General features: G+C 47.8%; 60 pseudogenes; all 60 read left to right on the forward strand.

Annotated features, from left to right (window-relative positions):
* The first annotated feature begins 321 nt into the window (after positions 1–321).
* Positions 322–440, forward strand: LOC138659115 (5S ribosomal RNA; annotated as a pseudogene).
* A 1,056-nt stretch (positions 441–1,496) lies between these two features.
* Positions 1,497–1,615, forward strand: LOC138659116 (5S ribosomal RNA; annotated as a pseudogene).
* Positions 1,616–1,691: 76 nt separating this feature from the next.
* Positions 1,692–1,810, forward strand: LOC138659320 (5S ribosomal RNA; annotated as a pseudogene).
* A 76-nt stretch (positions 1,811–1,886) lies between these two features.
* Positions 1,887–2,005, forward strand: LOC138658492 (5S ribosomal RNA; annotated as a pseudogene).
* Positions 2,006–2,866: 861 nt separating this feature from the next.
* Positions 2,867–2,985, forward strand: LOC138658801 (5S ribosomal RNA; annotated as a pseudogene).
* Positions 2,986–3,061: 76 nt separating this feature from the next.
* Positions 3,062–3,180, forward strand: LOC138659418 (5S ribosomal RNA; annotated as a pseudogene).
* A 666-nt stretch (positions 3,181–3,846) lies between these two features.
* On the forward strand, positions 3,847–3,965 carry LOC138659117 (5S ribosomal RNA; annotated as a pseudogene).
* Positions 3,966–4,041: 76 nt separating this feature from the next.
* On the forward strand, positions 4,042–4,160 carry LOC138659321 (5S ribosomal RNA; annotated as a pseudogene).
* Positions 4,161–4,236: 76 nt separating this feature from the next.
* LOC138658493 (5S ribosomal RNA) lies at positions 4,237–4,355 on the forward strand (annotated as a pseudogene).
* Positions 4,356–5,216: 861 nt separating this feature from the next.
* LOC138658813 (5S ribosomal RNA) lies at positions 5,217–5,335 on the forward strand (annotated as a pseudogene).
* A 76-nt stretch (positions 5,336–5,411) lies between these two features.
* Positions 5,412–5,530, forward strand: LOC138659420 (5S ribosomal RNA; annotated as a pseudogene).
* A 76-nt stretch (positions 5,531–5,606) lies between these two features.
* LOC138658494 (5S ribosomal RNA) lies at positions 5,607–5,725 on the forward strand (annotated as a pseudogene).
* Positions 5,726–5,801: 76 nt separating this feature from the next.
* Positions 5,802–5,920, forward strand: LOC138659786 (5S ribosomal RNA; annotated as a pseudogene).
* Positions 5,921–6,192: 272 nt separating this feature from the next.
* LOC138658885 (5S ribosomal RNA) lies at positions 6,193–6,311 on the forward strand (annotated as a pseudogene).
* Positions 6,312–6,387: 76 nt separating this feature from the next.
* LOC138659118 (5S ribosomal RNA) lies at positions 6,388–6,506 on the forward strand (annotated as a pseudogene).
* Positions 6,507–6,966: 460 nt separating this feature from the next.
* Positions 6,967–7,085, forward strand: LOC138659787 (5S ribosomal RNA; annotated as a pseudogene).
* Positions 7,086–7,357: 272 nt separating this feature from the next.
* LOC138658886 (5S ribosomal RNA) lies at positions 7,358–7,476 on the forward strand (annotated as a pseudogene).
* A 76-nt stretch (positions 7,477–7,552) lies between these two features.
* LOC138659119 (5S ribosomal RNA) lies at positions 7,553–7,671 on the forward strand (annotated as a pseudogene).
* Positions 7,672–7,747: 76 nt separating this feature from the next.
* LOC138659322 (5S ribosomal RNA) lies at positions 7,748–7,866 on the forward strand (annotated as a pseudogene).
* Positions 7,867–8,922: 1,056 nt separating this feature from the next.
* On the forward strand, positions 8,923–9,041 carry LOC138659788 (5S ribosomal RNA; annotated as a pseudogene).
* Positions 9,042–9,703: 662 nt separating this feature from the next.
* Positions 9,704–9,822, forward strand: LOC138659323 (5S ribosomal RNA; annotated as a pseudogene).
* A 271-nt stretch (positions 9,823–10,093) lies between these two features.
* On the forward strand, positions 10,094–10,212 carry LOC138659789 (5S ribosomal RNA; annotated as a pseudogene).
* Positions 10,213–10,484: 272 nt separating this feature from the next.
* LOC138658887 (5S ribosomal RNA) lies at positions 10,485–10,603 on the forward strand (annotated as a pseudogene).
* Positions 10,604–10,679: 76 nt separating this feature from the next.
* On the forward strand, positions 10,680–10,798 carry LOC138659121 (5S ribosomal RNA; annotated as a pseudogene).
* Positions 10,799–10,874: 76 nt separating this feature from the next.
* On the forward strand, positions 10,875–10,993 carry LOC138659324 (5S ribosomal RNA; annotated as a pseudogene).
* Positions 10,994–11,069: 76 nt separating this feature from the next.
* Positions 11,070–11,188, forward strand: LOC138658495 (5S ribosomal RNA; annotated as a pseudogene).
* Positions 11,189–11,264: 76 nt separating this feature from the next.
* On the forward strand, positions 11,265–11,383 carry LOC138659392 (5S ribosomal RNA; annotated as a pseudogene).
* A 1,646-nt stretch (positions 11,384–13,029) lies between these two features.
* On the forward strand, positions 13,030–13,148 carry LOC138658497 (5S ribosomal RNA; annotated as a pseudogene).
* Positions 13,149–13,224: 76 nt separating this feature from the next.
* LOC138659790 (5S ribosomal RNA) lies at positions 13,225–13,343 on the forward strand (annotated as a pseudogene).
* Positions 13,344–13,810: 467 nt separating this feature from the next.
* LOC138659122 (5S ribosomal RNA) lies at positions 13,811–13,929 on the forward strand (annotated as a pseudogene).
* Positions 13,930–15,180: 1,251 nt separating this feature from the next.
* LOC138659670 (5S ribosomal RNA) lies at positions 15,181–15,299 on the forward strand (annotated as a pseudogene).
* A 76-nt stretch (positions 15,300–15,375) lies between these two features.
* LOC138659421 (5S ribosomal RNA) lies at positions 15,376–15,494 on the forward strand (annotated as a pseudogene).
* A 76-nt stretch (positions 15,495–15,570) lies between these two features.
* Positions 15,571–15,689, forward strand: LOC138659791 (5S ribosomal RNA; annotated as a pseudogene).
* A 272-nt stretch (positions 15,690–15,961) lies between these two features.
* Positions 15,962–16,080, forward strand: LOC138658888 (5S ribosomal RNA; annotated as a pseudogene).
* Positions 16,081–16,156: 76 nt separating this feature from the next.
* LOC138659123 (5S ribosomal RNA) lies at positions 16,157–16,275 on the forward strand (annotated as a pseudogene).
* Positions 16,276–16,546: 271 nt separating this feature from the next.
* LOC138658498 (5S ribosomal RNA) lies at positions 16,547–16,665 on the forward strand (annotated as a pseudogene).
* A 76-nt stretch (positions 16,666–16,741) lies between these two features.
* Positions 16,742–16,860, forward strand: LOC138658499 (5S ribosomal RNA; annotated as a pseudogene).
* Positions 16,861–17,330: 470 nt separating this feature from the next.
* On the forward strand, positions 17,331–17,449 carry LOC138658890 (5S ribosomal RNA; annotated as a pseudogene).
* A 76-nt stretch (positions 17,450–17,525) lies between these two features.
* Positions 17,526–17,644, forward strand: LOC138659507 (5S ribosomal RNA; annotated as a pseudogene).
* Positions 17,645–17,720: 76 nt separating this feature from the next.
* LOC138659422 (5S ribosomal RNA) lies at positions 17,721–17,839 on the forward strand (annotated as a pseudogene).
* A 76-nt stretch (positions 17,840–17,915) lies between these two features.
* LOC138658500 (5S ribosomal RNA) lies at positions 17,916–18,034 on the forward strand (annotated as a pseudogene).
* An 861-nt stretch (positions 18,035–18,895) lies between these two features.
* On the forward strand, positions 18,896–19,014 carry LOC138659508 (5S ribosomal RNA; annotated as a pseudogene).
* A 76-nt stretch (positions 19,015–19,090) lies between these two features.
* On the forward strand, positions 19,091–19,209 carry LOC138659423 (5S ribosomal RNA; annotated as a pseudogene).
* Positions 19,210–19,285: 76 nt separating this feature from the next.
* LOC138658501 (5S ribosomal RNA) lies at positions 19,286–19,404 on the forward strand (annotated as a pseudogene).
* A 76-nt stretch (positions 19,405–19,480) lies between these two features.
* LOC138659161 (5S ribosomal RNA) lies at positions 19,481–19,599 on the forward strand (annotated as a pseudogene).
* Positions 19,600–19,871: 272 nt separating this feature from the next.
* On the forward strand, positions 19,872–19,990 carry LOC138658891 (5S ribosomal RNA; annotated as a pseudogene).
* Positions 19,991–20,261: 271 nt separating this feature from the next.
* Positions 20,262–20,380, forward strand: LOC138658693 (5S ribosomal RNA; annotated as a pseudogene).
* Positions 20,381–20,456: 76 nt separating this feature from the next.
* On the forward strand, positions 20,457–20,575 carry LOC138658503 (5S ribosomal RNA; annotated as a pseudogene).
* Positions 20,576–20,651: 76 nt separating this feature from the next.
* Positions 20,652–20,770, forward strand: LOC138659793 (5S ribosomal RNA; annotated as a pseudogene).
* A 272-nt stretch (positions 20,771–21,042) lies between these two features.
* LOC138659908 (5S ribosomal RNA) lies at positions 21,043–21,161 on the forward strand (annotated as a pseudogene).
* Positions 21,162–21,237: 76 nt separating this feature from the next.
* Positions 21,238–21,356, forward strand: LOC138659124 (5S ribosomal RNA; annotated as a pseudogene).
* A 76-nt stretch (positions 21,357–21,432) lies between these two features.
* LOC138659325 (5S ribosomal RNA) lies at positions 21,433–21,551 on the forward strand (annotated as a pseudogene).
* Positions 21,552–21,627: 76 nt separating this feature from the next.
* On the forward strand, positions 21,628–21,746 carry LOC138658504 (5S ribosomal RNA; annotated as a pseudogene).
* A 76-nt stretch (positions 21,747–21,822) lies between these two features.
* On the forward strand, positions 21,823–21,941 carry LOC138659794 (5S ribosomal RNA; annotated as a pseudogene).
* Positions 21,942–22,213: 272 nt separating this feature from the next.
* On the forward strand, positions 22,214–22,332 carry LOC138659386 (5S ribosomal RNA; annotated as a pseudogene).
* A 661-nt stretch (positions 22,333–22,993) lies between these two features.
* Positions 22,994–23,112, forward strand: LOC138658505 (5S ribosomal RNA; annotated as a pseudogene).
* Positions 23,113–23,778: 666 nt separating this feature from the next.
* On the forward strand, positions 23,779–23,897 carry LOC138658892 (5S ribosomal RNA; annotated as a pseudogene).
* Positions 23,898–23,973: 76 nt separating this feature from the next.
* Positions 23,974–24,092, forward strand: LOC138658826 (5S ribosomal RNA; annotated as a pseudogene).
* A 76-nt stretch (positions 24,093–24,168) lies between these two features.
* Positions 24,169–24,287, forward strand: LOC138659424 (5S ribosomal RNA; annotated as a pseudogene).
* Positions 24,288–24,363: 76 nt separating this feature from the next.
* LOC138659425 (5S ribosomal RNA) lies at positions 24,364–24,482 on the forward strand (annotated as a pseudogene).
* The last annotated feature ends 845 nt before the right edge of the window (positions 24,483–25,327 follow it).

Genomic DNA, 25,327 nt, shown 5'->3' on the forward strand with positions numbered 1-25,327 from the left:
GGCAAGTATCAGCTTGGTAGACTGGCAGGGAATCCCTGGCACGGTTCCCACATTGTTTTGTTTTTATCAAAGCTTACACTTACGATTTTTTCCGCTTGAAAAGACCCGCACAGGTGCTAGCTGTCTGTCAATGGCCACTCTAAGCTGAATGTGCCTGCCCTCGTCAGATCGCAAATGCAAAGCAGCTTGAGGCTGAGCAAGTACCAGCATGGGAGACTGGCTGGGAATCCCTGGTGCCATTGACGTTTCTTTTTTTTTCATCAAAGCTTACCCTTACGATTCTATTCCTCTTGAAAAGGCCCGCAGAGTTGCTCACTATCTGTCAATGGCCACTCTAAGCTGAATGTGCCTGCTCTCGTCAGATCGCAAATGCTAAGCAGCTTGAGGCTGGGCAAGTACCAGCATGGGAGACTGGCTGGGAATCCCTGGTACCGCTGACGTGCTTTTTGTTTTTATCAAAGCTTACCCTTACGATTTTTTTACGCTTGAAAAGACCCGCACTGGTGCTAACGATCTGTCAATGGTCACTCTAAGCTGAATGTGCCTGCCCTCGTCAGATCGCAAATGCAAAGCAGCTTGAGGCTGGGCAAGTACCAGCATGGGAGACTGGCTGGGAATCCCTGGTAACGTTGACGTGCTTTTTGTTTTTATCAAAGCTTACCCTTACGATTTTTTTCCGCTTGAAAAGACCCGCACTGGTGCTAACTATCTGTCAACGGTCACTCTAAGCTCAATGTGCCTGCCCTCGTCAGATCGCAAATGCAAAGCAGCTTGAGGCTGGGCAAGTACCAGCATGGGAGACTGGCTGGGAATCCCTGGTACCGTTAACGTGCTTTTTGTTTTTATCAAAGCTTACCCTTACGATTTTTTGCCGCTTGAAAAGACCCAAATTTCTGCTACAGACCTATCTGTCAATTACTTCTTTATGCTGAATGGGCCTGCCCTCGTCAGATCGCAAATGCTGAGCTACTTGAGACTGGGCAAGTACCAGCATGGGAGACTGGCTGGGAATTCCTGGTACCGTTGACATGCTTTTTAGTTTTCATCAAAGCTTTGTATTACGATTCTCTTCCTCTTGAAAAAACTTGCGGAGTTGCTAATAATCCATCAATGGCCGCACTAAGCTCAATGTTCCTGCCTTCGTCAGATCACAAATGCAAAGTAGCTTGAGGCTGGGCAAGTATCAGCTTGGTAGACTGGCAGGGAATCCCTGGCACGGTTCCCACATTGTTTTGTTTTTATCAAAGCTTACACTTACGATTTTTTCCGCTTGAAAAGACCCGCACAGGTGCTAACTGTCTGTCAATGGCCACTCTAAGCTGAATGTGCCTGCCCTCGTCAGATAGCAAATGCAAAGCAGCTTGAGGCTGGGCAAGTACCAGCATGGGAGACTGGCTGGGAATCCCTGGTGCCATTGACGTTTCTTTTTTTTTCATCAAAGCTTACCCTTACGATTCTATTCCTCTTGAAAAGGCCCGCAGAGTTGCTCACTATCTGTCAATGGCCACTCTAAGCTGAATGTGCCTGCTCTCGTCAGATCGCAAATGCTAAGCAGCTTGAGGCTGGGCAAGTACCAGCATGGGAGACTGGCTGGGAATCCCTGGTACCGCTGACGTGCTTTTTGTTTTTATCAAAGCTTACCCTTACGATTTTTTTACGCTTGAAAAGACCCGCACTGGTGCTAATGATCTGTCAATGGTCACTCTAAGCTGAATGTGCCTGCCCTCGTCAGATCGCAAATGCAAAGCAGCTTGAGGCTGGGCAAGTACCAGCATGGGAGACTGGCTGGGAATCCCTGGTACCGTTGACGTGCTTTTTGTTTTTATCAAAGCTTACCCTTACGATTTTTTTCCGCTTGAAAAGACCCGCACTGGTGCTAACTATCTGTCAACGGTCACTCTAAGCTGAATGTGCCTGCCCTCGTCAGATCGCAAATGCAAAGCAGCTTGAGGCTGGGCAAGTACCAGCATGGGAGACTGGCTGGGAATCCCTGGTACCGTTGACGTGCTTTTTGTTTTTATCAAAGCTTACCCTTACGATTTTTTTCCGCTTGAAAAGACCCGCACTGGTGCTAACTATCTGTCAACGGTCACTCTAAGCTCAATGTGCCTGCCCTCGTCAGATCGCAAATGCAAAGCAGCTTGAGGCTGGGCAAGTACCAGCATGGGAGACTGGCTGGGAATCCCTGGTACCGTTAACGTGCTTTTTGTTTTTATCAAAGCTTACCCTTACGATTTTTTGCCGCTTGAAAAGACCCAAATTTCTGCTACAGACCTATCTGTCAATTACTTCTTTATGCTGAATGGGCCTGCCCTCGTCAGATCGCAAATGCTGAGCTACTTGAGGCTGGGCAAGTACCAGCATGGGAGACTGGCTGGGAATTCCTGGTACCGTTGACATGCTTTTTAGTTTTCATCAAAGCTTTGTATTACGATTCTCTTCCTCTTGAAAAAACTTGCGGAGTTGCTAATAATCCATCAATGGCCGCACTAAGCTCAATGTTCCTGCCTTCGTCAGATCACAAATGCAAAGTAGCTTGAGGCTGGGCAAGTATCAGCTTGGTAGACTGGCAGGGAATCCCTGGCACGGTTCCCACATTGTTTTGTTTTTATCAAAGCTTACACTTACGATTTTTTCCGCTTGAAAAGACCCGCACAGGTGCTAACTGTCTGTCAATGGCCACTCTAAGCTGAATGTGCCTGCCCTCGTCAGATAGCAAATGCAAAGCAGCTTGAGGCTGGGCAAGTACCAGCATGGGAGACTGGCTGGGAATCCCTGGTGCCATTGACGTTTCTTTTTTTTTCATCAAAGCTTACCCTTACGATTCTATTCCTCTTGAAAAGGCCCGCAGAGTTGCTCACTATCTGTCAATGGCCACTCTAAGCTGAATGTGCCTGCTCTCGTCAGATCGCAAATGCTAAGCAGCTTGAGGCTGGGCAAGTACCAGCATGGGAGACTGGCTGGGAATCCCTGGTACCGTTGACGTGCTTTTTGTTTTTATCAAAGCTTACCCTTACGATTTTTTTCCGCTTGAAAAGACCCGCACTGGTGCTAACTATCTGTCAACGGTCACTCTAAGCTGAATGTGCCTGCCCTCTTCAGATCGCAAATGCAAAGCAGCTTGAGGCTGGGCAAGTACCAGCATGGGAGACTGGCTGGGAATCCCTGGTACCGTTGACGTGCTTTTTGTTTTTATCAAAGCTTACCCTTACGATTTTTTGCCGCTTGAAAAGACCCAAATTTCTGCTACAGACCTATCTGTCAATTACTTCTTTATGCTGAATGGGCCTGCCCTCGTCAGATCGCAAATGCTGAGCTACTTGAGACTGGGCAAGTACCAGCATGGGAGACTGGCTGGGAATTCCTGGTACCGTTGACATGCTTTTTAGTTTTCATCAAAGCTTTGTATTACGATTCTCTTCCTCTTGAAAAAACTTGCGGAGTTGCTAATAATCCATCAATGGCCGCACTAAGCTCAATGTTCCTGCCTTCGTCAGATCACAAATGCAAAGTAGCTTGAGGCTGGGCAAGTATCAGCTTGGTAGACTGGCAGGGAATCCCTGGCACGGTTCCCACATTGTTTTGTTTTTATCAAAGCTTACACTTACGATTTTTTCCGCTTGAAAAGACCCGCACAGGTGCTAACTGTCTGTCAATGGCCACTCTAAGCTGAATGTGCCTGCCCTCGTCAGATAGCAAATGCAAAGCAGCTTGAGGCTGGGCAAGTACCAGCATGGGAGACTGGCTGGGAATCCCTGGTGCCATTGACGTTTCTTTTTTTTTCATCAAAGCTTACCCTTACGATTCTATTCCTCTTGAAAAGGCCCGCAGAGTTGCTCACTATCTGTCAATGGCCACTCTAAGCTGAATGTGCCTGCTCTCGTCAGATCGCAAATGCTAAGCAGCTTGAGGCTGGGCAAGTACCAGCATGGGAGACTGGCTGGGAATCCCTGGTACCGCTGACGTGCTTTTTGTTTTTATCAAAGCTTACCCTTACGATTTTTTTACGCTTGAAAAGACCCGCACTGGTGCTAATGATCTGTCAATGGTCACTCTAAGCTGAATGTGCCTGCCCTCGTCAGATCGCAAATGCAAAGCAGCTTGAGGCTGGGCAAGTACCAGCATGGGAGACTGGCTGGGAATCCCTGGTACCGTTGACGTGCTTTTTGTTTTTATCAAAGCTTACCCTTACGATTTTTTTCCGCTTGAAAAGACCCGCACTGGTGCTAACTATCTGTCAACGGTCACTCTAAGCTGAATGTGCCTGCCCTCGTCAGATCGCAAATGCAAAGCAGCTTGAGGCTGGGCAAGTACCAGCATGGGAGACTGGCTGGGAATCCCTGGTACCGTTGACGTGCTTTTTGTTTTTATCAAAGCTTACCCTTACGATTTTTTTCCGCTTGAAAAGACCCGCACTGGTGCTAACTATCTGTCAACGGTCACTCTAAGCTCAATGTGCCTGCCCTCGTCAGATCGCAAATGCAAAGCAGCTTGAGGCTGGGCAAGTACCAGCATGGGAGACTGGCTGGGAATCCCTGGTACCGTTAACGTGCTTTTTGTTTTTATCAAAGCTTACCCTTACGATTTTTTGCCGCTTGAAAAGACCCAAATTTCTGCTACAGACCTATCTGTCAATTACTTCTTTATGCTGAATGGGCCTGCCCTCGTCAGATCGCAAATGCTGAGCTACTTGAGGCTGGGCAAGTACCAGCATGGGAGACTGGCTGGGAATTCCTGGTACCGTTGACATGCTTTTTAGTTTTCATCAAAGCTTTGTATTACGATTCTCTTCCTCTTGAAAAAACTTGCGGAGTTGCTAATAATCCATCAATGGCCGCACTAAGCTCAATGTTCCTGCCTTCGTCAGATCACAAATGCAAAGTAGCTTGAGGCTGGGCAAGTATCAGCTTGGTAGACTGGCAGGGAATCCCTGGCACGGTTCCCACATTGTTTTGTTTTTATCAAAGCTTACACTTACGATTTTTTCCGCTTGAAAAGACCCGCACAGGTGCTAACTGTCTGTCAATGGCCACTCTAAGCTGAATGTGCCTGCCCTCGTCAGATAGCAAATGCAAAGCAGCTTGAGGCTGGGCAAGTACCAGCATGGGAGACTGGCTGGGAATCCCTGGTGCCATTGACGTTTCTTTTTTTTTCATCAAAGCTTACCCTTACGATTCTATTCCTCTTGAAAAGGCCCGCAGAGTTGCTCACTATCTGTCAATGGCCACTCTAAGCTGAATGTGCCTGCTCTCGTCAGATCGCAAATGCTAAGCAGCTTGAGGCTGGGCAAGTACCAGCATGGGAGACTGGCTGGGAATCCCTGGTACCGTTGACGTGCTTTTTGTTTTTATCAAAGCTTACCCTTACGATTTTTTTCCGCTTGAAAAGACCCGCACTGGTGCTAACTATCTGTCAACGGTCACTCTAAGCTGAATGTGCCTGCCCTCTTCAGATCGCAAATGCAAAGCAGCTTGAGGCTGGGCAAGTACCAGCATGGGAGACTGGCTGGGAATCCCTGGTACCGTTGACGTGCTTTTTGTTTTTATCAAAGCTTACCCTTACGATTTTTTTCCGCTTGAAAAGACCCGCACTGGTGCTAACTATCTGTCAACGGTCACTCTAAGCTGAATGTGCCTGCCCTCGTCAGATCGCAAATGCAAAGCAGCTTGAGGCTGGGCAAGTACCAGCATGGGAGACTGGCTGGGAATCCCTGGTACCGTTGACGTGCTTTTTGTTTTTATCAAAGCTTACCCTTACGATTTTTTTCCGCTTGAAAAGACCCGCACTGGTGCTAACTATCTGTCAACGGTCACTCTAAGCTGAATGTGCCTGCCCTCGTCAGATCGCAAATGCAAAGCAGCTTGAGGCTGGGCAAGTACCAGCATGGGAGACTGGCTGGGAATCCCTGGTACCGTTGACATGCTTTTTAGTTTTCATCAAAGCTTTGTATTACGATTCTCTTCCTCTTGAAAAAACTTGCGGAGTTGCTAACAATCCATCAATGGCCGCACTAAGCTCAATGTTCCTGCCTTCGTCAGATCACAAATGCAAAGTAGCTTGAGGCTGGGCAAGTATCAGCTTGGTAGACTGGCAGGGAATCCCTGGCACGGTTCCCACATTGTTTTGTTTTTATCAAAGCTTACACTTACGATTTTTTCCGCTTGAAAAGACCCGCACAGGTGCTAACTGTCTGTCAATGGCCACTCTAAGCTGAATGTGCCTGCCCTCGTCAGATCGCAAATGCAAAGCAGCTTGAGGCTGGGCAAGTACCAGCATGGGAGACTGGCTGGGAATCCCTGGTGCCATTGACGTTTCTTTTTTTTTCATCAAAGCTTACCCTTACGATTCTATTCCTCTTGAAAAGGCCCGCAGAGTTGCTCACTATCTGTCAATGGCCACTCTAAGCTGAATGTGCCTGCTCTCGTCAGATCGCAAATGCTAAGCAGCTTGAGGCTGGGCAAGTACCAGCATGGGAGACTGGCTGGGAATCCCTGGTACCGCTGACGTGCTTTTTGTTTTTATCAAAGCTTACCCTTACGATTTTTTTCCGCTTGAAAAGACCCGCACTGGTGCTAACGATCTGTCAATGGTCACTCTAAGCTGAATGTGCCTGCCCTCGTCAGATCGCAAATGCAAAGCAGCTTGAGGCTGGGCACGTACCAGCATGGGAGACTGGCTGGGAATCCCTGGTACCGTTGATGTGCTTTTTGTTTTTATCAAAGCTTACCCTTACGATTTTTTTCCGCTTGAAAAGACCCGCACTGGTGCTAACTATCTGTCAACGGTCACTCTAAGCTGAATGTGCCTGCCCTCGTCAGAATGCAAAGCAGCTTGAGGCTGGGCAAGTACCAGCATGGGAGACTGGCTGGGAATCCCTGGTACCGTTGACGTGCTTTTTGTTTTTATCAAAGCTTACCCTTACGATTTTTTTCCGCTTGAAAAGACCCGCACTGGTGCTAACTATCTGTCAACGGTCACTCTAAGCTGAATGTGCCTGCCCTCGTCAGATCGCAAATGCAAAGCAGCTTGAGGCTGGGCAAGTACCAGCATGGGAGACTGGCTGGGAATCCCTGGTACCGTTGACATGCTTTTTAGTTTTCATCAAAGCTTTGTATTACGATTCTCTTCCTCTTGAAAAAACTTGCGGAGTTGCTAACAATCCATCAATGGCCGCACTAAGCTCAATGTTCCTGCCTTCGTCAGATCACAAATGCAAAGTAGCTTGAGGCTGGGCAAGTATCAGCTTGGTAGACTGGCAGGGAATCCCTGGCACGGTTCCCACATTGTTTTGTTTTTATCAAAGCTTACACTTACGATTTTTTCCGCTTGAAAAGACCCGCACAGGTGCTAACTGTCTGTCAATGGCCACTCTAAGCTGAATGTGCCTGCCCTCGTCAGATCGCAAATGCAAAGCAGCTTGAGGCTGGGCAAGTACCAGCATGGGAGACTGGCTGGGAATCCCTGGTGCCATTGACGTTTCTTTTTTTTTCATCAAAGCTTACCCTTACGATTCTATTCCTCTTGAAAAGGCCCGCAGAGTTGCTCACTATCTGTCAATGGCCACTCTAAGCTGAATGTGCCTGCTCTCGTCAGATCGCAAATGCTAAGCAGCTTGAGGCTGGGCAAGTACCAGCATGGGAGACTGGCTGGGAATCCCTGGTACCGCTGACGTGCTTTTTGTTTTTATCAAAGCTTACCCTTACGATTTTTTTCCGCTTGAAAAGACCCGCACTGCTGCTAACGATCTGTCAATGGTCACTCTAAGCTGAATGTGCCTGCCCTCGTCAGATCGCAAATGCAAAGCAGCTTGAGGCTGGGCAAGTACCAGCATGGGAGACTGGCTGGGAATCCCTGGTACCGTTGACGTGCTTTTTGTTTTTATCAAAGCTTACCCTTACGATTTTTTTCCGCTTGAAAAGACCCGCACTGGTGCTAACTATCTGTCAACGGTCACTCTAAGCTGAATGTGCCTTCCCTCGTCAGATCGCAAATGCAAAGCAGCTTGAGGCTGGGCAAGTACCAGCATGGGAGACTGGCTGGGAATCCCTGGTACCGTTGACGTGCTTTTTGTTTTTATCAAAGCTTACCCTTACGATTTTTTTCCGCTTGAAAAGACCCGCACTGGTGCGAACTATCTGTCAACGGTCACTCTAAGCTGAATGTGCCTGCCCTCGTCAGATCGCAAATGCAAAGCAGCTTGAGGCTGGGCAAGTACCAGCATGGGAGACTGGCTGGGAATCCCTGGTACCGTTAACGTGCTTTTTGTTTTTATCAAGGCTTACCCTTACGATTTTTTGCCGCTTGAAAAGACCCAAATTTGTGCTACAGACCTATCTGTCAATTACATCTTTATGCTGAATGGGCCTGCCCTCGTCAGATCGCAAATGCTGAGCTACTTGAGGCTGGGCAAGTACCAGCATGGGAGACTGGCTGGGAATTCCTGGTACCGTTGACATGCTTTTTAGTTTTCATCAAAGCTTTGTATTACGATTCTCTTCCTCTTGAAAAAACTTGCGGAGTTGCTAACAATCCATCAATGGCCGCACTAAGCTCAATGTTCCTGCCTTCGTCAGATCACAAATGCAAAGTAGCTTGAGGCTGGGCAAGTATCAGCTTGGTAGACTGGCAGGGAATCCCTGGCACGGTTCCCACATTGTTTTGTTTTTATCAAAGCTTACACTTACGATTTTTTCCGCTTGAAAAGACCCGCACAGGTGCTAACTGTCTGTCAATGGCCACTCTAAGCTGAATGTGCCTGCCCTCGTCAGATCGCAAATGCAAAGCAGCTTGAGGCTGGGCAAGTACCAGCATGGGAGACTGGCTGGGAATCCCTGGTACCGTTGACGTGCTTTTTGTTTTTATCAAAGCTTACCCTTACGATTTTTTTCCACTTGAAAAGACCCGCACTGGTGCTAACTATCTGTCAACGGTCACTCTAAGCTGAATGTGCCTGCCCTCGTCAGATCGCAAATGCAAAGCAGCTTGAGGCTGGGCAAGTACCAGCATGGGAGACTGGCTGGGAATCCCTGGTACCGTTGACATGCTTTTTAGTTTTCATCAAAGCTTTGTATTACGATTCTCTTCCTCTTGAAAAAACTTGCGGAGTTGCTAACAATCCATCAATGGCCGCACTAAGCTCAATGTTCCTGCCTTCGTCAGATCACAAATGCAAAGTAGCTTGAGGCTGGGCAAGTATCAGCTTGGTAGACTGGCAGGGAATCCCTGGCACGGTTCCCACATTGTTTTGTTTTTATCAAAGCTTACACTTACGATTTTTTCCGCTTGAAAAGACCCGCACAGGTGCTAACTGTCTGTCAATGGCCACTCTAAGCTGAATGTGCCTGCCCTCGTCAGATCGCAAATGCAATGCAGCTTGAGGCTGGGCAAGTACCAGCATGGGAGACTGGCTGGGAATCCCTGGTGCCATTGACGTTTCTTTTTTTTTCATCAAAGCTTACCCTTACGATTCTATTCCTCTTGAAAAGGCCCGCAGAGTTGCTCACTATCTGTCAATGGCCACTCTAAGCTGAATGTGCCTGCTCTCGTCAGATTGCAAATGCTAAGCAGCTTGAGGCTGGGCAAGTACCAGCATGGGAGACTGGCTGGGAATCCCTGGTACCGCTGACGTGCTTTTTGTTTTTATCAAAGCTTACCCTTACGATTTTTTTCCGCTTGAAAAGACCCGCACTGGTGCTAACGATCTGTCAATGGTCACTCTAAGCTGAATGTGCCTGCCCTCGTCAGATCGCAAATGCAAAGCAGCTTGAGGCTGGGCAAGTACCAGCATGGGAGACTGGCTGGGAATCCCTGGTACCGTTGACGTGCTTTTTGTTTTTATCAAAGCTTACCCTTACGATTTTTTTCCGCTTGAAAAGACCCGCACTGGTGCTAACTATCTGTCAACGGTCACTCTAAGCTGAATGTGCCTGCCCTCGTCAGATTGCAAATGCAAAGCAGCTTGAGGCTGGGCAAGTACCAGCATGGGAGACTGGCTGGGAATCCCTGGTACCGTTGACGTGCTTTTTGTTTTTATCAAAGCTTACCCTTACGATTTTTTTCCGCTTGAAAAGACCCGCACTGGTGCTAACTATCTGTCAACGGTCACTCTAAGCTGAATGTGCCTGCCCTCGTCAGATCGCAAATGCAAAGCAGCTTGAGGCTGGGCAAGTACCAGCATGGGAGACTGGCTGGGAATCCCTGGTACCGTTGACATGCTTTTTAGTTTTCATCAAAGCTTTGTATTACGATTCTCTTCCTCTTGAAAAAACTTGCGGAGTTGCTAACAATCCATCAATGGCCGCACTAAGCTCAATGTTCCTGCCTTCGTCAGATCACAAATGCAAAGTAGCTTGAGGCTGGGCAAGTATCAGCTTGGTAGACTGGCAGGGAATCCCTGGCACGGTTCCCACATTGTTTTGTTTTTATCAAAGCTTACACTTACGATTTTTTCCGCTTGAAAAGACCCGCACAGGTGCTAACTGTCTGTCAATGGCCACTCTAAGCTGAATGTGCCTGCCCTCGTCAGATCGCAAATGCAAAGCAGCTTGAGGCTGGGCAAGTACCAGCATGGGAGACTGGCTGGGAATCCCTGGTGCCATTGACGTTCCTTTTTTTTTCATCAAAGCTTACCCTTACGATTCTATTCCTCTTGAAAAGGCCCGCAGAGTTGCTCACTATCTGTCAATGGCCACTCTAAGCTGAATGTGCCTGCTCTCGTCAGATCGCAAATGCTAAGCAGCTTGAGGCTGGGCAAGTACCAGCATGGGAGACTGGCTGGGAATCCCTGGTACCGCTGACGTGCTTTTTGTTTTTATCAAAGCTTACCCTTACGATTTTTTTCCGCTTGAAAAGACCCGCACTGGTGCTAACGATCTGTCAATGGTCACTCTAAGCTGAATGTGCCTGCCCTCGTCAGATCGCAAATGCAAAGCAGCTTGAGGCTGGGCAAGTACCAGCATGGGAGACTGGCTGGGAATCCCTGGTACCGTTGACGTGCTTTTTGTTTTTATCAAAGCTTACCCTTACGATTTTTTTCCGCTTGAAAAGACCCGCACTGGTGCTAACTATCTGTCAACGGTCACTCTAAGCTGAATGTGCCTGCCCTCGTCAGATCGCAAATGCAAAGCAGCTTGAGGCTGGGCAAGTACCAGCATGGGAGACTGGCTGGGAATCCCTGGTACCGTTGACGTGCTTTTTGTTTTTATCAAAGCTTACCCTTACGATTTTTTTCCGCTTGAAAAGACCCGCACTGGTGCTAACTATCTGTCAACGGTCACTCTAAGCTGAATGTGCCTGCCCTCGTCAGATCGCAAATGCAAAACAGCTTGAGGCTGGGCAAGTACCAGCATGGGAGACTGGCTGGGAATCCCTGGTACCGTTGACGTGCTTTTTGTTTTTATCAAAGCTTACCCTTACGATTTTTTTCCGCTTGAAAAGACCCGCACTGGTGCTAACTATCTGTCAACGGTCACTCTAAGCTGAATGTGCCTGCCCTCGTCAGATCGCAAATGCAAAGCAGCTTGAGGCTGGTCAAGTACCAGCATGGGAGACTGGCTGGGAATCCCTGGTACCGTTAACGTGCTTTTTGTTTTTATCAAAGCTTACCCTTACGATTTTTTGCCGCTTGAAAAGACCCAAATTTGTGCTACAGACCTATCTGTCAATTACTTCTTTATGCTGAATGGGCCTGCCCTCGTCAGATCGCAAATGCTGAGCTACTTGAGGCTGGGCAAGTACCAGCATGGGAGACTGGCTGGGAATTCCTGGTACCGTTGACATGCTTTTTAGTTTTCATCAAAGCTTTGTATTACGATTCTCTTCCTCTTGAAAAAACTTGCGGAGTTGCTAACAATCCATCAATGGCCGCACTAAGCTCAATGTTCCTGCCTTCGTCAGATCACAAATGCAAAGTAGCTTGAGGCTGGGCAAGTATCAGCTTGGTAGACTGGCAGGGAATCCCTGGCACGGTTCCCACATTGTTTTGTTTTTATCAAAGCTTACACTTACGATTTTTTCCGCTTGAAAAGACCCGCACAGGTGCTAACTGTCTGTCAATGGCCACTCTAAGCTGAATGTGCCTGCCCTCGTCAGATCGCAAATGCAAAGCAGCTTGAGGCTGGGCAAGTACCAGCATGGGAGACTGGCTGGGAATCCCTGGTACCGTTAACGTGCTTTTTGTTTTTATCAAAGCTTACCCTTACGATTTTTTGCCGCTTGAAAAGACCCAAATTTGTGCTACAGACCTATCTGTCAATTACTTCTTTATGCTGAATGGGCCTGCCCTCGTCAGATCGCAAATGCTGAGCTACTTGAGGCTGGGCAAGTACCAGCATGGGAGACTGGCTGGGAATTCCTGGTACCGTTGACATGCTTTTTAGTTTTCATCAAAGCTTTGTATTACGATTCTCTTCCTCTTGAAAAAACTTGCGGAGTTGCTAACAATCCATCAATGGCCGCACTAAGCTCAATGTTCCTGCCTTCGTCAGATCACAAATGCAAAGTAGCTTGAGGCTGGGCAAGTATCAGCTTGGTAGACTGGCAGGGAATCCCTGGCACAGTTCCCACATTGTTTTGTTTTTATCAAAGCTTACACTTACGATTTTTTCCGCTTGAAAAGACCCGCACAGGTGCTAACTGTCTGTCAATGGCCACTCTAAGCTGAATGTGCCTGCCCTCGTCAGATCGCAAATGCAAAGCAGCTTGAGGCTGGGCAAGTACCAGCATGGGAGACTGGCTGGGACTCCCTGGTACCGTTGACGTGCTTTTTGTTTTTATCAAAGCTTACCCTTACGATTTTTTTCCGCTTGAAAAGACCCGCACTGGTGCTAACTATCTGTCAACGGTCACTCTAAGTTGAATGTGCCTGCCCTCTTCAGATCGCAAATGCAAAGCAGCTTGAGGCTGGGCAAGTACCTGCATGGGAGACTGGCTGGGAATCCCTGGTACCGTTGACGTGCTTTTTGTTTTTATCAAAGCTTACCCTTACGATTTTTTTCCGCTTGAAAAGACCCGCACTGGTGCTAACTATCTGTCAACGGTCACTCTAAGCTGAATGTGCCTGCCCTCGTCAGATCGCAAATGCAAAGCAGCTTGAGGCTGGGCAAGTACCAGCATGGGAGACTGGCTGGGAATCCCTGGTACCGTTGACGTGCTTTTTGTTTTTATCAAAGCTTACCCTTACGATTTTTTTCCGCTTGAAAAGACCCGCACTGGTGCTAACTATCTGTCAACGGTCACTCTAAGCTGAATGTGCCTGCCCTCGTCAGATCGCAAATGCAAAGCAGCTTGAGGCTGGGCAAGTACCAGCATGGGAGACTGGCTGGGAATCCCTGGTACCGTTGACATGCTTTTTAGTTTTCATCAAAGCTTTGTATTACGATTCTCTTCCTCTTGAAAAAACTTGCGGAGTTGCTAACAATCCATCAATGGCCGCACTAAGCTCAATGTTCCTGCCTTCGTCAGATCACAAATGCAAAGTAGCTTGAGGCTGGGCAAGTATCAGCTTGGTAGACTGGCAGGGAATCCCTGGCACGGTTCCCACATTGTTTTGTTTTTATCAAAGCTTACACTTACGATTTTTTCCGCTTGAAAAGACCCGCACAGGTGCTAACTGTCTGTCAATGGCCACTCTAAGCTGAATGTGCCTGCCCTCGTGAGATCGCAAATGCAAAGCAGCTTGAGGCTGGGCAAGTACCAGCATGGGAGACTGGCTGGGAATCCCTGGTGCCATTGACGTTTCTTTTTTTTTCATCAAAGCTTACCCTTACAATTCTATTCCTCTTGAAAAGGCCCGCAGAGTTGCTCACTATCTGTCAATGGCCACTCTAAGCTGAATGTGCCTGCTCTCGTCAGATCGCAAATGCTAAGCAGCTTGAGGCTGGGCAAGTACCAGCATGGGAGACTGGCTGGGAATCCCTGGTACCGCTGACGTGCTTTTTGTTTTTATCAAAGCTTACCCTTACGATTTTTTTCCGCTTGAAAAGACCCGCACTGGTGCTAACGATCTGTCTATGGTCACTCTAAGCTGAATGTGCCTGCCCTCGTCAGATCGCAAATGCAAAGCAGCTTGAGGCTGGGCAAGTACCAGCATGGGAGACTGGCTGGGAATCCCTGGTACCGTTGACGTGCTTTGTGTTTTTATCAAAGCTTACCCTTACGATTTTTTTCCGCTTGAAAAGACCCGCACTGGTGCTAACTATCTGTCAACGGTCACTCTAAGCTGAATGTGCCTGCCCTCGTCAGATCGCAAATGCAAAGTAGCTTGAGGTTGGGCAAGTACCAGCATGGGAGACTGGCTGGGAATCCCTGGTACCGTTGACGTGCTTTTTGTTTTTATCAAAGCTTACCCTTACAATTTTTTTCCGCTTGAAAAGACCCGCACTGGTGCTAACTATCTGTCAACGGTCACTCTAAGCTGAATGTGCCTGCCCTCGTCAGATCGCAAATGCAAAGCAGCTTGAGGCTGGGCAAGTACCAGCATGGGAGACTGGCTGGGAATCCCTGGTACCGTTAACGTGCTTTTTGTTTTTATCAAAGCTTACCCTTACGATTTTTTGCCGCTTGAAAAGACCCAAATTTGTGCTACAGACCTATCTGTCAATTACTTCTTTATGCTGAATGGGCCTGCCCTCGTCAGATCGCAAATGCTGAGCTACTTGAGGCTGGGCAAGTACCAGCATGGGAGACTGGCTGGGAATTCCTGGTACCGTTGACATGCTTTTTAGTTTTCATCAAAGCTTTGTATTACGATTCTCTTCCTCTTGAAAAAACTTGCGGAGTTGCTAACAATCCATCAATGGCCGCACTAAGCTCAATGTTCCTGCCTTCGTCAGATCACAAATGCAAAGTAGCTTGAGGCTGGGCAAGTATCAGCTTGGTAGACTGGCAGGGAATCCCTGGCACGGTTCCCACATTGTTTTGTTTTTATCAAAGCTTACACTTACGATTTTTTCCGCTTGAAAAGACCCGCACAGGTGCTAACTGTCTGTCAATGGCCACTCTAAGCTGAATGTGCCTGCCCTCGTCAGATCGCAAATGCAAAGCAGCTTGAGGCTGGGCAAGTACCAGCATGGGAGACTGGCTAGGAATCCCTGGTGCCATTGACGTTTCTTTTTTTTTCATCAAAGCTTACCCTTACGATTCTATTCCTCTTGAAAAGGCCCGCAGAGTTGCTCACTATCTGTCAATGGCCACTCTAAGCTGAATGTTCCTGCTCTCGTCAGATCGCAAATGCTAAGCAGCTTGAGGCTGGGCAAGTACCAGCATGGGAGACTGGCTGGGAATCCCTGGTACCGTTGACGTGCTTTTTGTTTTTATCAAAGCTTACCCTTACGATTTTTTTCCGCTTGAAAAGACCCGCACTGGTGCTAACTATCTGTCAACGGTCACTCTAAGCTGAATGTGCCTGCCCTCTTCAGATCGCAAATGCAAAGCAGCTTGAGGCTGGGCAAGTACCAGCATGGGAGACTGGCTGGGAATCCCTGGTACCGTTGACGAGCTTTTTGTTTTTATCAAAGCTTACCCTTACGATTTTTTTCCGCTTGAAAAGACCCGCACTGGTGCTAACTATCTGTCAACGGTCACTCTAAGCTGAATGTGCCTGCCCTCGTCAGATCGCAAATGCAAAGCAGCTTGAGGCTGGGCAAGTACCAGCATGGGAGACTGGCTGGGAATCCCTGGTACCGTTGACATGCTTTTTAGTTTTCATCAAAGCTTTGTATTACGATTCTCTTCCTCTTGAAAAAACTTGCGGAGTTGCTAACAATCCATCAATGGCCGCACTAAGCTCAATGTTCCTGCCTTCGTCAGATCACAAATGCAAAGTAGCTTGAGGCTGGGCAAGTATCAGCTTGGTAGACTGGCAGGGAATCCCTGGCACGGTTCCCACATTGTTTTGTTTTTATCAAAGCTTACACTTACGATTTTTTCCGCTTGAAAAGACCCGCACAGGTGCTAACTGTCTGTCAATGGCCACTCTAAGCTGAATGTGCCTGCCCTCGTCAGATCGCAAATGCAAAGCAGCTTGAGGCTGGGCAAGTACCAGCATGGGAGACTGGCTGGGAATCCCTGGTGCCATTGACGTTTCTTTTTTTTTCATCAAAGCTTACCCTTACAATTCTATTCCTCTTGAAAAGGCCCGCAGAGTTGCTCACTATCTGTCAATGGCCACTCTAAGCTGAATGTGCCTGCTCTCGTCAGATCGCAAATGCTAAGCAGCTTGAGGCTGGGCAAGTACCAGCATGGGAGACTGGCTGGGAATCCCTGGTACCGCTGACGTGCTTTTTGTTTTTATCAAAGCTTACCCTTACGATTTTTTTCCGCTTGAAAAGACCCGCACTGGTGCTAACGATCTGTCTATGGTCACTCTAAGCTGAATGTGCCTGCCCTCGTCAGATCGCAAATGCAAAGCAGCTTGAGGCTGGGCAAGTACCAGCATGGGAGACTGGCTGGGAATCCCTGGTACCGTTGACGTGCTTTGTGTTTTTATCAAAGCTTACCCTTACGATTTTTTTCCGCTTGAAAAGACCCGCACTGGTGCTAACTATCTGTCAACGGTCACTCTAAGCTGAATGTGCCTGCCCTCGTCAGATCGCAAATGCAAAGCAGCTTGAGGCTGGGCAAGTACCAGCATGGGAGACTGGCTGGGAATCCCTGGTACCGTTGACGTGCTTTTTGTTTTTATCAAAGCTTACCCTTACGATTTTTTTCCGCTTGAAAAGACCCGCACTGGTGCTAACTATCTGTCAACGGTCACTCTAAGCTGAATGTGCCTGCCCTCGTCAGATCGCAAATGCAAAGCAGCTTGAGGCTGGGCAAGTACCAGCATGGGAGACTGGCTGGGAATCCCTGGTACCGTTGACGTGCTTTTTGTTTTTATCAAAGCTTACCCTTACGATTTTTTTCCGCTTGAAAAGACCCAAATTTGTGCTACAGACCTATCTGTCAATTACTTCTTTATGCTGAATGGGCCTGCCCTCGTCAGATCGCAAATGCTGAGCTACTTGAGGCTGGGCAAGTACCAGCATGGGAGACTGGCTGGGAATTCCTGGTACCGTTGACATGCTTTTTAGTTTTCACCAAAGCTTTGTATTACGATTCTCTTCCTCTTGAAAAAACTTGCGGAGTTGCTAACAATCCATCAATGGCCGCACTAAGCTCAATGTTCCTGCCTTCGTCAGATCACAAATGCAAAGTAGCTTGAGGCTGGGCAAGTATCAGCTTGGTAGACTGGCAGGGAATCCCTGGCACGGTTCCCACATTGTTTTGTTTTTATCAAAGCTTACACTTACGATTTTTCCGCTTGAAAAGACCCGCACAGGTGCTAACTGTCTGTCAATGGCCACTCTAAGCTGAATGTGCCTGCCCTCGTCAGATCGCAAATGCAAAGCAGCTTGAGGCTGGGCAAGTACCAGCATGGGAGACTGGCTGGGAATCCCTGGTGCCATTGACGTTTCTTTTTTTTTCATCAAAGCTTACCCTTACGATTCTATTCCTCTTGAAAAGGCCCGCAGAGTTGCTCACTATCTGTCAATGGCCACTCTAAGCTGAATGTGCCTGCTCTCGTCAGATCGCAAATGCTAAGCAGCTTGAGGCTGGGCAAGTACCAGCATGGGAGACTGGCTGGGAATCCCTGGTACGGTTGACGTGCTTTTTGTTTTTATCAAAGCTTACCCTTACGATTTTTTTCCGCTTGAAAAGACCCGCACTGGTGCTAACTATCTGTCAACGGTCACTCTAAGCTGAATGTGCCTGCCCTCTTCAGATCGCAAATGCAAAGCAGCTTGAGGCTGGGCAAGTACCAGCATGGGAGACTGGCTGGGAATCCCTGGTACCGTTGACGTGCTTTTTGTTTTTATCAAAGCTTACCCTTACGATTTTTTTCCGCTTGAAAAGACCCGCACTGGTGCTAACTATCTGTCAACGGTCACTCTAAGCTGAATGTGCCTGCCCTCGTCAGATCGCAAATGCAAAGCAGCTTGAGGCTGGGCAAGTACCAGCATGGGAGACTGGCTGGGAATCCCTGGTACCGTTGACGTGCTTTTTGTTTTTATCAAAGCTTACCCTTACGATTTTTTTCCGCTTGAAAAGACCCGCACTGGTGCTAACTATCTGTCAACGGTCACTCTAAGCTGAATGTGCCTGCCCTCGTCAGATCGCAAATGCAAAGCAGCTTGAGGCTGGGCAAGTACCAGCATGGGAGACTGGCTGGGAATCCCTGGTACCGTTAACGTGCTTTTTGTTTTTATCAAAGCTTACCCTTACGATTTTTTGCCGCTTGAAAAGACCCAAATTTGTGCTACAGACCTATCTGTCAATTACTTCTTTATGCTGAATGGGCCTGCCCTCGTCAGATCGCAAATGCTGAGCTACTTGAGGCTGGGCAAGTACCAGCATGGGAGACTGGCTGGGAATTCCTGGTACCGTTGACATGCTTTTTAGTTTTCATCAAAGCTTTGTATTACGATTCTCTTCCTCTTGAAAAAACTTGCGGAGTTGCTAACAATCCATCAATGGCCGCACTAAGCTCAATGTTCCTGCCTTCGTCAGATCACAAATGCAAAGTAGCTTGAGGCTGGGCAAGTATCAGCTTGGTAGACTGGCAGGGAATCCCTGGCACGGTTCCCACATTGTTTTGTTTTTATCAAAGCTTACACTTACGATTTTTTCCGCTTGAAAAGACCCGCACAGGTGCTAACTGTCCATCAATGGCCACTCTAAGCTGAATGTGCCTGCCCTCGTCAGATCGCAAATGCAAAGCAGCTTGAGGCTGGGCAAGTACCAGCATGGGAGACTGGCTGGGAATCCCTGGTGCCATTGACGTTTCTTTTTTTTTCATCAAAGCTTACCCTTACGATTCTATTCCTCTTGAAAAGGCCCGCAGAGTTGCTCACTATCTGTCAATGGCCACTCTAAGCTGAATGTGCCTGCTCTCGTCAGATCGCAAATGCTAAGCAGCTTGAGGCTGGGCAAGTACCAGCATGGGAGACTGGCTGGGAATCCCTGGTACGGTTGACGTGCTTTTTGTTTTTATCAAAGCTTACCCTTACGATTTTTTTCCGCTTGAAAAGACCCACACTGGTGCTAACTATCTGTCAACGGTCACTCTAAGCTGAATGTGCCTGCCCTCTTCAGATCGCAAATGCAAAGCAGCTTGAGGCTGGGCAAGTACCAGCATGGGAGACTGGCTGGGAATCCCTGGTACCGTTGACGTGCTTTTTGTTTTTATCAAAGCTTACCCTTACGATTTTTTTCCGCTTGAAAAGACCCGCACTGGTGCTAACTATCTGTCAACGGTCACTCTAAGCTGAATGTGCCTGCCCTCGTCAGATCGCAAATGCAAAGCAGCTTGAGGCTGGGCAAGTACCAGCATGGGAGACTGGCTGGGAATCCCTGGTACCGTTGACGTGCTTTTTGTTTTTATCAAAGCTTACCCTTACGATTTTTTTCCGCTTGAAAAGACCCGCACTGGTGCTAACTATCTGTCAACGGTCACTCTAAGCTGAATGTGCCTGCCCTCGTCAGATCGCAAATGCAAAGCAGCTTGAGGCTGGGCAAGTACCAGCATGGGAGACTGGCTGGGAATCTCTGGTACCGTTGACATGCTTTTTAGTTTTCATCAAAGCTTTGTATTACGATTCTCTTCCTCTTGAAAAAACTTGCGGAGTTGCTAACAATCCATCAATGGCCGCACTAAGCTCAATGTTCCTGCCTTCGTCAGATCACAAATGCAAAGTAGCTTGAGGCTGGGCAAGTATCAGCTTGGTAGACTGGCAGGGAATCCCTGGCACGGTTCCCACATTGTTTTGTTTTTATCAAAGCTTACACTTACGATTTTTTCCGCTTGAAAAGACCCGCACAGGTGCTAACTGTCTGTCAATGGCCACTCTAAGCTGAATGTGCCTGCCCTCGTCAGATCGCAAATGCAAAGCAGCTTGAGGCTGGGCAAGTACCAGCATGGGAGACTGGCTGGGAATCCCTGGTGCCATTGACGTTTCTTTTTTTTTCATCAAAGCTTACCCTTACGATTCTATTCCTCTTGAAAAGGCCCGCAGAGGTGCTCACTATCTGTCAATGGCCACTCTAAGCTGAATGTGCCTGCTCTCGTCAGATCGCAAATGCTAAGCAGCTTGAGGCTGGGCAAGTACCAGCATGGGAGACTGGCTGGGAATCCCTGGTACCGCTGATGTGCTTTTTGTTTTTATCAAAGCTTACCCTTACGATTTTTTTCCGCTTGAAAAGACCCGCACTGGTGCTAACGATCTGTCAATGGTCACTCTAAGCTGAATGTGCCTGCCCTCGTCAGATCGCAAATGCAAAGCAGCTTGAGGCTGGGCAAGTACCAGCATGGGAGACTGGCTGGGAATCCCTGGTACCGTTGACTTGCTTTTTGTTTTTATCAAAGCTTACCCTTACGATTTTTTTCCGCTTGAAAAGACCCGCACTGGTGCTAACTATCTGTCAACGGTCACTCTAAGCTGAATGTGCCTGCCCTCGTCAGATCGCAAATGCAAAGCAGCTTGAGGCTGGGCAAGTACCAGCATGGGAGACTGGCTGGGAATCCCTGGTACCGTTGACGTGCTTTTTGTTTTTATCAAAGCTTACCCTTACGATTTTTTTCCGCTTGAAAAGACCCGCACTGGTGCTAACTATCTGTCAACGGTCACTCTAAGCTGAATGTGCCTGCCCTCGTCAGATCGCAAATGCAAAGCAGCTTGAGGCTGGGCAAGTACCAGCATGGGAGACTGGCTGGGAATCCCTGGTACCGTTGACATGCTTTTTAGTTTTCATCAAAGCTTTGTATTACGATTCTCTTCCTCTTGAAAAAACTTGCGGAGTTGCTAACAATCCATCAATGGCCGCACTAAGCTCAATGTTCCTGCCTTCGTCAGATCACAAATGCAAAGTAGCTTGAGGCTGGGCAAGTATCAGCTTGGCAGACTGGCAGGGAATCCCTGGCACGGTTCCCACATTGTTTTGTTTTTATCAAAGCTTACACTTACGATTTTTTCCGCTTGAAAAGACCCGCACAGGTGCTAACTGTCTGTCAATGGCCACTCTAAGCTGAATGTGCCTGCCCTCATCAGATCGCAAATGCAAAGCAGCTTGAGGCTGGGCAAGTACCAGCATGGGAGACTGGCTGGGAATCCCTGGTGCCATTGACGTTTCTTTTTTTTTCATCAAAGCTTACCCTTACGATTCTATTCCTCTTGAAAAGGCCCGCAGAGGTGCTCACTATCTGTCAATGGCCACTCTAAGCTGAATGTGCCTGCTCTCGTCAGATCGCAAATGCTAAGCAGCTTGAGGCTGGGCAAGTACCAGCATGGGAGACTGGCTGGGAATCCCTGGTACCGCTGACGTGCTTTTTGTTTTTATCAAAGCTTACCCTTACGATTTTTTTCCGCTTGAAAAGACCCGCACTGGTGCTAACGATCTGTCAATGGTCACTCTAAGCTGAATGTGCCTGCCCTCGTCAGATCGCAAATGCAAAGCAGCTTGAGGCTGGGCAAGTACCAGCATGGGAGACTGGCTGGGAATCCCTGGTACCGTTGACGTGCTTTTTGTTTTTATCAAAGCTTACCCTTACGATTTTTTTCCGCTTGAAAAGACCCGCACTGGTGCTAACTATCTGTCAACGGTCACTCTAAGCTGAATGTGCCTGCCCTCGTCAGATCGCAAATGCAAAGCAGCTTGAGGCTGGGCAAGTACCAGCATGGGAGACTGGCTGGGAATCCCTGGTACCGTTGACGTGCTTTTTGTTTTTATCAAAGCTTACCCTTACGATTTTTTTCCGCTTGAAAAGACCCGCACTGGTGCTAACTATCTGTCAACGGTCACTCTAAGCTGAATGTGCCTGCCCTCGTCAGATCGCAAATGCAAAGCAGCTTGAGGCTGGGCAAGTACCAGCATGGGAGACTGGCTGGGAATCCCTGGTACCGTTGACATGCTTTTTAGTTTTCATCAAAGCTTTGTATTACGATTCTCTTCCTCTTGAAAAAACTTGCGGAGTTGCTAACAATCCATCAATGGCCGCACTAAGCTCAATGTTCCTGCCTTCGTCAGATCACAAATGCAAAGTAGCTTGAGGCTGGGCAAGTATCAGCTTGGTAGACTGGCAGGGAATCCCTGGCACGGTTCCCACATTGTTTTGTTTTTATCAAAGCTTACACTTACGATTTTTTCCGCTTGAAAAGACCCGCACAGGTGCTAACTGTCTGTCAATGGCCACTCTAAGCTGAATGTGCCTGCCCTCGTCAGATCGCAAATGCAAAGCAGCTTGAGGCTCGGCAAGTACCAGCATGGGAGACTGGCTGGGAATCCCTGGTGCCATTGACGTTTCTTTTTTTTTCATCAAAGCTTACCCTTACGATTCTATTCCTCTTGAAAAGGCCCGCAGAGTTGCTCACTATCTGTCAATGGCCACTCGAAGCTGAATGTGCCTGCTCTCGTCAGATCGCAAATGCTAAGCAGCTTGAGGCTGGGCAAGTACCAGCATGGGAGACTGGCTGAGAATCCCTGGTACCGCTGACGTGCTTTTTGTTTTTATCAAAGCTTACCCTTACGATTTTTTTCCGCTTGAAAAGACCCGCACTGGTGCTAACGATCTGTCAATGGTCACTCTAAGCTGAATGTGCCTGCCCTCGTCAGATCGCAAATGCAAAGCAGCTTGAGGCTGGGCAAGTACCAGCATGGGAGACTGGCTGGGAATCTCTGGTACCGTTGACGTGCTTTTTGTTTTTATCAAAGCTTACCCTTACGATTTTTTTCCGCTTGAAAAGACCCGCACTGGTGCTAACTATCTGTAAACGGTCACTCTAAGCTGAATGTGCCTGCCCTCGTCAGATCGCAAATGCAAAGCAGCTTGAGGCTGGGCAAGTACCAGCATGGGAGACTGGCTGGGAATCCCTGGTACCGTTGACGTGCTTTTTGTTTTTATCAAAGCTTACCCTTACGATTTTTTTCCGCTTGAAAAGACCCGCACTGGTGCTAACTATCTGTCAACGGTCACTCTAAGCTGAATGTGCCTGCCCTCGTCAGATCGCAAATGCAAAGCAGCTTGAGGCTGGGCAAGTACCAGCATGGGAGACTGGCTGGGAATCCCTGGTACCGTTGACGTGCTTTTTGTTTTTATCAAAGCTTACCCTTACGATTTTTTTCCGCTTGAAAAGACCCGCACTGGTGCTAACTATCTGTTAATGGTCACTCTAAGCTGAATGTGCCTGCCCTCGTCAGATCGCAAATGCAAAGCAGTTTGAGGCTGGGCAAGTACCAGCATGGGAGACTGGCTGGGAATCCCTGGTACCGTTAACGTGCTTTTTGTTTTTATCAAAGCTTACCCTTACGATTTTTTGCCGCTTGAAAAGACCCAAATTTGTGCTACAGACCTATCTGTCAATTACTTCTTTATGCTGAATGGGCCTGCCCTCGTCAGATCGCAAATGCTGAGCTACTTGAGGCTGGGCAAGTACCAGCATGGGAGACTGGCTGGGAATTCCTGGTACCGTTGACATGCTTTTTAGTTTTCATCAAAGCTTTGTATTACGATTCTCTTCCTCTTGAAAAAACTTGCGGAGTTGCTAACAATCCATCAATGGCCGCACTAAGCTCAATGTTCCTGCCTTCGTCAGATCACAAATGCAAAGTAGCTTGAGGCTGGGCAAGTATCAGCTTGGTAGACTGGCAGGGAATCCCTGGCACGGTTCCCACATTGTTTTGTTTTTATCAAAGCTTACACTTACGATTTTTTCCGCTTGAAAAGACCCGCACAGGTGCTAACTGTCTGTCAATGGCCACTCTAAGCTGAATGTGCCTGCCCTCGTCAGATCGCAAATGCAAAGCAGCTTGAGGCTGGGCAAGTACCAGCATGGGAGACTGGCTGGGAATCCCTGGTGCCATTGACGTTTCTTTTTTTTTCATCAAAGCTTACCCTTACGATTCTATTCCTCTTGAAAAGGCCCGCAGAGTTGCTCACTATCTGTCAATGGCCACTCTAAGCTGAATGTGCCTGCTCTCGTCAGATCGCAAATGCTAAGCAGCTTGAGGCTGGGCAAGTACCAGCATGGGAGACTGGCTGGGAATCCCTGGTACCGTTGACGTGCTTTTTGTTTTTATCAAAGCTTACCCTTACGATTTTTTTCCGCTTGAAAAGACCCGCACTGGTGCTAACTATCTGTCAACGGTCACTCTAAGCTGAATGTGCCTGCCCTCTTCAGATCGCAAATGCAAAGCAGCTTGAGGCTGGGCAAGTACCAGCATGGGAGACTGGCTGGGAATCCCTGGTACCGTTGACGTGCTTTTTGTTTTTATCAAAGCTTACCCTTACGATTTTTTTCCGCTTGAAAAGACCCGCACTGGTGCTAACTATCTGTCAACGGTCACTCTAAGCTGAATGTGCCTGCCCTCTTCAGATCGCAAATGCAAAGCAGCTTGAGGCTGGGCAAGTACCAGCATGGGAGACTGGCTGGGAATCCCTGGTACCGTTGACGTGCTTTTTGTTTTTTTTTTTTTTGTTTTTTTAAAAATTCTTTATTTAAGTTTTCAATTAACAGTAATAAAACAGTTAACATTTGCTCTCATGTCAAGAAATACGGGTATTTGTCATATTATAATATGTCTAAGGATATTCATGGCAGATGGATTAAACGTATACATTCCCTAGAAAGTGAAGACAGTTGAGCTTACAGAACTTAGAACAAAATTTCAGGACTGCAAAGAACTAGCCCTAGAAACAGTACGAGTTATGATAAAAAATTTGTAAGGCTAGAGGGTGAGACGGAAGGACTAATTTACCGTGGATATAATTGAATTCAGATGAGGTGAAGGAGGAGTGGACGGCAAAGAAAATGGCTGGAACATGCAAAAAATAGAGTCAGGACGGTCATCGCGTCTTGCTAAAGAAAAGATAAGTAGGAAGGGCTAAACAGAACTCTTGGTAGGGGACTAGTAGATGAATTCCTCAAGGGGGATCCTCCGCCCCAAGTCCAAGAGTAGGGGACAAAAACACCTCCCACGGAAGCCAAGAATCCTTGAATTTCTCGTGAGAGCGTGCCTCCCAGCTAGATAATTCCTCCAAACGATATAAGTCTTGGACTTTGAGGATCCATTCTTCCAGCGTTGGGGGAGATGTTTTTCTCCAGTGTATTGAGATTAAGTGTTTTGCGGCCGCTAATAAAATGGGTAGTAAGTCGTGTTTCTTTGGGTTAAAAGAGGAAGAAGGAAGAGAGAGCAACACCTCCTGGGGAGTTAGATCCCGATCCATCAGGCCCATATCTTGTAAAGATATATTTACATCTGCCCAAAATTGTTTCAATTCCGGACAGAGCCAGAAAAT

This window comes from Ranitomeya imitator, chromosome 1 (assembly GCF_032444005.1).
Source record: "Ranitomeya imitator isolate aRanImi1 chromosome 1, aRanImi1.pri, whole genome shotgun sequence".
NCBI lineage: Eukaryota > Metazoa > Chordata > Amphibia > Anura > Dendrobatidae > Ranitomeya > Ranitomeya imitator.